Genomic DNA, 8,395 nt, shown 5'->3' on the forward strand with positions numbered 1-8,395 from the left:
ATCAAAACAGCATGGTACTGGCACAAAAATAGACACAGAGATCAATAGAACAGAAGAGAGAGCTCAGAAACCCACACTTATGTGGTCAATTAATCTACAACAAAGGAGGCAAGAATATGCACTGGGAAAAAGACAGCTCTTCAATAAATGGTGCTGGGAATACTGGATAGCAAAAAATGAAGCTGAATCATTTTCTTACACCATACAAAAAAAAAAAACACACAACCTCAAAATGGATTAAAGACCTAACTGTGAAACCTAAAACCATAAAACTCCTGGAAGAAAACATGGGAAATAATTTCTTTGGCATGAGCTCTAGAACCATTTTTCTAGATATATCTCCTCAGGCAAGGGAAACATAAACAAAAATAAACTATTAGGATTACAACAAAATAAAAAGCTTTCACACGGAGAAGAAAAACAAATCAACAAAACAAAAAGGCAACCTACTGAATGGAAGAAGATATTTGCAAATGATATATCCAATAAGAAGTTAATATCCAAAATATATAAAGAACTTATATAACCCAACACCAAATAATAATAACAACAATAATAATAATAATCTGATTAAAAATGGGCAGAGGACATGAAGAGACATTTTTCCAAAGAAGACATACAAATGGCAAACAGGAACATGAAAAGATGCTCAATATCACTCATCATCAGGGAAATACAAATCAAAACCACAATGAGATATCACCTTACACCTGTCAGAATGGCTAGAATAAAAAGACAAGTAACAAGTGCAGGTGAAGATGCAGAGAAAAGAAAACCCTCATGCACTGCTGGTGGGAATGTAAATTGATGCAACCATTGTGGAAAACAGTATGGAGATTTCTCAAAAACAAAAAATTTTAAATAGAAATATCATATGATCTAGTAACTGGACCACTGGATGTTTACCCAAAGAAAACAAAAACACTAATTTGAAAAGATATATGCATCCCTATGTTCATTGCAACATTTACAATAGCCAAGATATGGAAACAATCCAAATGTCCATTAAAAGATGAATGGACAGGGGCACCTAGGTGGCTCAGTTACTTAAATGTCTGACTCTTGATTTTGGCTCAGGTCATGATCTCAGGGTCATGAGATCAAGCCCTGGGTCAGGCTCCATGCTCGGTATGGAGCCTGCTTGAGATTCTCTCTCTCCCTATCCTTCTGACCCTCTCTCCCCGCTTGAGCTCTCTCTCTCTCTAAAAAAAAAAAAAAAAAATGTATGGACAAAGAAAGATATGGTAGATATATAGATATACATACATATACACACACTAGAATGTTACTCAGCCATAAAAAAAAATAAGATCTTTCCATTTGCAAGATAGACCTAGAGTATATTATGCTAAGTGAAATAAGTCAGAGAAAGATAAAAACCATGTGATTTCACTTATATGTGGAATATAAAAAACAAAGCAAATGAATAAACAAACAAAAAGCAGAAATAGATCTATAAATACAGAAACAAGATGATGGTTGCCAGAGAAGGGGATGTAGGGATGGGCAAAAATGGGTAAAGTAGAGTGGAAGATATTGGCTTCCTGTTACGTAATGGATGAGTCATGGGGATAAAAGGTACAGGATAGGGAATACAGTCGATGGTATTGTAACAGCATCATATGGTGACAGATACGATGTTCAGTTTTTAAAAATGCACACACCTGTACACTCGGACATATATATGCACATAGAGTGTACAGAAGTGTTACTATTGATTGTAATACTGGTTTTCTATTCAGCAAGGGAGAACTCTTTTATTTTATATTGTAAAATGCATCCATTAGGGTCTGATTTTAAATTGTAGTAAATACTATTTAGACATCTATTAAATCGTTACATACCTTATTTACCTTGTTGACGTGGTATTATGTTAAATTTTCTTAGATTTCAAAGAGGAAAAAATCTCCCACTTGTTAATGCTTTGGTAGAGCAACAGAATTCAAATTCTTAGTACTTTATATAATTGTCAATCTATCTTTATCAGTGAGATGAGTGAGTTGTTAATTTTGTCATTAAATGGGATACGAAGTATTGATGCAGGGTGAGAAACTAGACACTTCAAAAAAGTTATTTTAAAGAAAGACAAGAAATTATCCCAAAAGGCAAACATCACACATAGGCATTTTCCCAGGGCAAGCCCAATGAAAAAATGGTCACATTATAGTTGTGTTAAACTTTAACAAAGGATAAATATAACCATCAGGGGTATTTTCAAGTAACTGTCTCTTAACTGCTGACAATGAACAACAGACAGTAAGTCCTTTAAAAGCAGAGTGCTCTTTCACATGTTGTTGTAAATAAACAGAAGAATGTTTTTGCAATCTGGTATTTTATTTATGATTTTATTTTATTTTAATTCTTTTCCTACTTGGGGAACTACTTGAAGTAGCTCATTCTTTATATAATAAATTATTGGTTCTTATCTGCATAAAAAATTGAATTATGGATTTACTCTCTAACTATTCTAAGACATAGAAAGAAAAATATTCTGGATTTCCCTAAAATGTGTGACATGCCTCTGAACCTTGCAAGGAAAGCACTCCTCATTTTGTCAATGTCTTAAAATCCTCTTTCACCCTTGAAACGTTTTTAATATATAATCTTTCTTGATTTACCTGCAATCTTGCAGGGAGGGAGTGTTCGCCTCCCCACTCAACTATATCTTCCTCTCTGGTAGATGTAATGGAAATACACAGGCTTAAGAGCTGAAGAAAAAACAACAGACATTCAAATCCTAAATCTGTTACTTACTAACCATGAGAGACTGAATGATTCACTGAAGGATTTCATTTTCTCTTTTGCTAACTGGATACTGTCCCTTCCCTCCCAGGGTTGGTTTGAGTCTTTTGTGAAAGAATGTGTGTTAAATCTCAACAAAACTAGTTTATCTTCACTGTATTCTAACACTTCTAATGTTTGTATTTATATTCATCATAAAATTCTTCTCCTGTTACAATGTTTTGTCAGTCTACTTGAGGTCAAGGACTATGTTTTATTCATCCTTGTACTTCGTGTTTGACTCAGTGAGTCTGGGAAATCAATTACTGTGCTCCAACCGCTGGGAATCAGAAAGACCAGAAAGTGCCTGCCCAGTTAATTCTTAAAACTCGTTTATGTATTTGTCGAGAGGGCCTCCTGTGGTGCTGGTATCTACTGTGTATTACTTCGAATACACAGGCATTAGTCCCTCCCTAAGTGCTTGTTGAGAATGTCTGCAAGAAAATAAATTGATTTTGTTGCTTCATTCTACTTTGTAAAATATATAATGGGTATTTTCTATGACCCAATTATACAAAGTTTTTATTCCTGTGTGTCTGATGTCTAGTTAGTGTCACTGTCGGTCTGGACGGTGTGGCTCTCAACACTGTGACTTTTGAGAAAGCTGTGGGAGCCACCATCATGGGCAAATCCACGTGGAGCTGTGATACAGAGGTGAAAAGTTATAAATTGAGTCATTTCCTCTGTAGAAAAGGGGGCACTTGGAATATACTCTGGGGGCATAGATCCATAGCAGGGGGATCACCTGCACAGTCCGGGCTGCAGCTGTTCCGGAAGGTTTCCGCTCTGGGACAGTCCCAAGATTTCTAGGAAGCAATATTTCCGTCTTGGTCCCTCTGCTACTTCCAGTCTTTTGTCATGTATCACAACCACAAACAAAATGGCTCGAAGACTTTGAAATGCCTAATAAGAGCTAAGCCAGGTTAAAAGTATTTTCCCTGAATATTTACATGGCAGGGGAATTACCATGATCAGGAAAGTGGTTTTCCCAGGGCGAGGCTCATCTATTGCACTCTGAATGTGTTGACCTCTGTGATTTCCCCAAACGTAAGAAACTTGACCAAGTGATTTGTGGTAGCAGGAGACTGCAATCACACTTCCCCCTGAAAACAACAACAAAAAGCATTTCTTTGAGGCAGATACAGACAAACATTTCTTGGGCCTTATTTCAAAGCTGACAAGATTGGGTTGAAAGGAAAGCAATAACTGGGTACTGTAGGTAAGGATTCATGCCAAGTCATTAGGAGAAATGAACAATTTCCACAGAGCACTAAACAATCCCCTGTTGGATTAAGATGGCAATACTACGGAGAAGGGAAAGCGTAAGTAGTGACTCACGTAATGCTCATACTATTTTGACTTGTCCCAGCTGTTACTACTAGTGTTTCTAGTGGATAATCAAAGCATCAAGACATGAAAACACACTCATAATTGTGTAGAAAATGGAGCTCTGCCTCTGTAATTTTCTGCCCACCTTAGAGTCATTCTGTTGTTAGCCACGTCACTTAAATTATTTCTCTGTTTGTTTTGTCCATAGCCTGTAGCAACCATACCATGGTTTTATCCCACAAATAACAATCCTTCTAAATGCCCAGAAGCTATATGGCATTAAGACCATACAAGTCCATTATAAAAGGGCCAGTATATTCTATGTCTCTGTTTCTCTCTCTCTCTCTCTCTCTCTCTCTCACACACACACACACACACACTCTTTCCTTTACATATACGCATGTTTTTCCTTTTTTTCTTCTTAGGAAAAAAATGACAGGTATTAAACAAGGATTAACTTACATTTTTTTTTTTTGAAAAGGGCAATGGAATCTATTCACAAGTCTGAAATGCATTTTGATTATACCTAGAATTGTTTACACTATTTCCAAGAGGATATTGTCCCAAGAGCACATTCTGTAAGAGCATGGAATTTTTATTATTCTTTTTAAAATATTCTATCAAATAATTTCCTGTCAAATTATGTTAAATGTTTTATTTATAAATATTACTTTGTAGCATAATTGTTTTGTAAGTACACCATTTAATATTCCACTATGTAAAGGAAATAATGATTTTACTTACCAAAATTAATGCTAACCAAATTAATTATGTAGTCCCTAATTATGCTTTAAAATATTGGTATCAATCCCCGCTAGAAAATACAAAGACATTTTCTGCTTTTCATAAATTCGTCAATTAATGTTAAGTAATTGTCAGTAATATATTTCTTTGAATTTCAAATAAGCATTTATCTACTCAGTGCACTAGTTCAGGAAAAGTCAGTTAAAAGACAGTCCTGTGAGGCTAAAGTAGAAAACTGTATAAATCAATATCTATATCTTGAAATGGAAAATATGAATTAAATTTTACAAAGTAGGGACTCACAAATTGGAAAGAATGTCTATCATAAGAAGTAATCTATTACAAACTAATCTGGACCAACCAGATGCTATCTCTAATAGTACAGAATAATCAGAAGAATTTAATCATTTTCCTATGAACAATTATACAATTAATTGCCTCTTCTGACCTTTCAGTTAAGGTTAGACTCTCATTGATGAAATCTTCATAAAACAATGCCAATAAAAACCATATTTACACAGGGAGCTCTGAAAGAGATCCCAGTAGTCACAGCTGAAACCATTTGAGTAAAAATAAATAATAATATTGGGTTTTAACAAAGAATGAGATAATTATCCTTGAGTCTGTATTGATTTTATTTTTTTATTTTCATACTTAGAATTTTTATGCAATAGTATTGACTTTTTCTCTTGATATACAGTTCAGTAAATTTTAACATATGTATGGATTTGTGTAACCACCACCACAATCAAGATACAGAACAGTTCCTTCACACCACAGAACTCTCTTGTGCTAGCCTTTTATGGTCACTTCTTCCCCTGACCCTACATCCATCAATCACTCACCTGTTCTATATAGGTGGTTTTTTGTTTGTTTTCTTTTCAAATGTCATACAAATGGAATCACACAGTATATAACCTTCTAAAACTGGCTTTTCTCACTCTGCCTAATACCTTGTATATATCAACAGTTTGCTCTTTTTTGTTGCTGATTAGTATCCCATTGTATAGATATGTACGGTTTATTTATCCATTCACACACTGAAGGACATTTGGGTTCATTCCACCGGTTGTTTTGTTTTGTTTTGTTTTGCAAATATGAATAGAGCTGCTATAAACATTTTTGTAGAGATACTTGTGTAAACATTGGTTTTCAAACCTCAAGGCTAAATACCCAGGAGTGGGACTGCTGGGTCATATGGTAAGTCTTTGTGTAACTTTATAAAAAACTGCCAAAATGTTTTCAGAGTGGCTGGCTATACCATTTTGCACTCCCACCAACAATTTATGATCACTTTGTCTGCATGCTTGCCAGCCCTTAATATAGTATTTTTTTTATTTAGTCATTCAAATATATGTGTGTAGTGGCATCTTATGATTTTAACTTGCATTTCCCTAAAGGCTAACAAGGTCACACATATTCTCATGTACCTTTTGGCCAACTGTATCTTTTTGTCTGTTCAAATCATTTGACCAATTTTAAATGTACCGTTTGTTTTCTGATTGTGGAATTTTAAGAGTTCTTCATATATTTTAAATACATTTCATTTGTGGGATATATAATTTGCAAATATTTTTACCCAGTCTAAAGTTTGTTTTCATTTTCTTAAAGTCTCTTTAATAGAGCAAGTTTTTAAATTTTGATAAAGGGCAATTTATCTTTTCTTGCTCTTTAATGGATCATGCTTTCAGTGCCATATTTAAGACTCCTCTGTCTACCACCTGGCCACATAGATTTCCTCTTACATTTTCCTCTAAAAGTTTTATAGTTTTATGTTTTACATGTAGAGCTATGATCCACTTTGAGTGAATTTTTGTATGCGAGGTATGAGGTTTAGGCTGAACTTTTTTTTTTTCTGTTCCTTTCATCCAATGTCATGCTGTCTTGATCACTGTAGCTTTATATTAAGTCTTAAATCAAGGAATATAATTCCTTCAAATCTACTTTTATAAGACTGATATAATAAATATTTGAATAAATATATGCAGAAGTACATTTTTCTTACAGTAGTACTGGAAATAATATAGAAGGAATGAGGAAAATCATAAAATCACCACTAGATCACCACAGTAATAACTGCTATAGGCAATATCCACTGATGAGTACTAAAATTTTCAGTCGGCAAAACATTAAGGAGGACCAGGAAAGTTGCACGGCCTCTAGGTATCTTCCCAAAATATTTATGTTACTGTAATGGTTTTAATACATATTTCCAAATTCTTTGTTACTCCTCCCTCAGGAGGTGGAGCTTAATTCTCCTCCTCTGGAGTATGAGCTAGATTTAGCGACTCACTTATAACAAATAGAATATGCAAAGGTAAAAATCATAATTTATGCTGGAGAAACCTGGGGGACAGCACTTTAACCAAGTGATCGTGGTTAACATCACCAGTAATAAATCATGCTGATATTGGGTGCTTTGATATGCTGCAGTGAAAAGGACACATCACATTTGTGGTATACTTTCCAATAATGCATAACCTCAATCTAATCATGAGAAAACATCAGACAAACCCAAATGGCTATAAAATACTGACCAGTACTCTTCAAAAGTGTCAAGGTCATGGAAGACAAGAAAAGACTGAGGGACTGTCACAAACTAGACAGGACTATAGAGATGTGAAGACTAAATGCAACATGATATTCTGCATTAAATGCCGGGAATATAAAACCAGTGAAAGAAACTGGTAAAACACACACACACACATAAACTCTATAGATTGGTTAATTTCATTGTATCAATGTTAATTTCTTAGTTTTGCTAAATATACCATGGTTATGTAAGTTGTTAAGATTTGGGGATGATTTGCAAAGGGTATAGTGAATTCTCAGGGCTTCTTTGCAGCTCTTCTATAAATCTAAATTATTTCAAGACAAAAAGTCAAAAAAAAAAAAGTTTCCCTTTGCAGTTATAAATACCAAAGCATTAACAACCAAAATATTAACACTATTTTTGTTTATAACCTCTATTAAAGGAATTGATCATAATCATAAAAGAATCTTTCACTCACAGAAAACTTTGTTTTCATTAAGTTAGTAACAACCAGTAGTGAATAAGAAGTCCATACAGAACATATACTGAGTATATGTTCTGCTGTTAGAAACTGTATTGTATACTCTTGAAAGGTATGTCTATTGCTTTTGCCAATATTTTTTCAGTGTTTCCTTCCTTTGATAAAGATACTTTCAGGGAACCTCTCTTCCCCGCTCTCCGTTCATTTGGTTTGGGATGGGGCTGTTTAGGGTAGGTGTAGAGTTCAAGACTGGACCTTTAAGTATTCTGTAAGCCTGGTGCTAGTGATGGATTCCAGGATGAGCATTTTGCTTTTGGTGGTTCAGTCAGGGCTAATCCTGGGACAGCTTTTGAGTGCCTGGAAAACAACTATTTCTCATTGCACTGAACTGTTTTGGTTAATATAATCTTAATCATGAAGCTATTGGAAGCCCCAAGATGGAGATGAAATCAACACAAAGGAAAACAGAGTCAATGAGGGAAGGAGAAAGAAAGAGAAACACCTGATCTTGATGACATTATTTAAGC

At 34.7% G+C, this 8,395-nt stretch overlaps 1 non-coding gene across 1 annotated transcript; it reads left to right on the top strand.

Annotated features, from left to right (window-relative positions):
* The first annotated feature begins 3,723 nt into the window (after window positions 1–3,723).
* On the top strand, window positions 3,724–3,887 carry LOC115943758 (U1 spliceosomal RNA). Its single transcript, XR_004078357.1, has one exon. It is a non-coding gene; the product is annotated as a U1 spliceosomal RNA (small nuclear RNA).
* Window positions 3,888–8,395: the final 4,508 nt, after the last annotated feature.

Source organism: Leptonychotes weddellii, chromosome 7, assembly GCF_054177405.1.
Source record: "Leptonychotes weddellii isolate Sample4059 chromosome 7, ASM5417740v2, whole genome shotgun sequence".
NCBI lineage: Eukaryota > Metazoa > Chordata > Mammalia > Carnivora > Phocidae > Leptonychotes > Leptonychotes weddellii.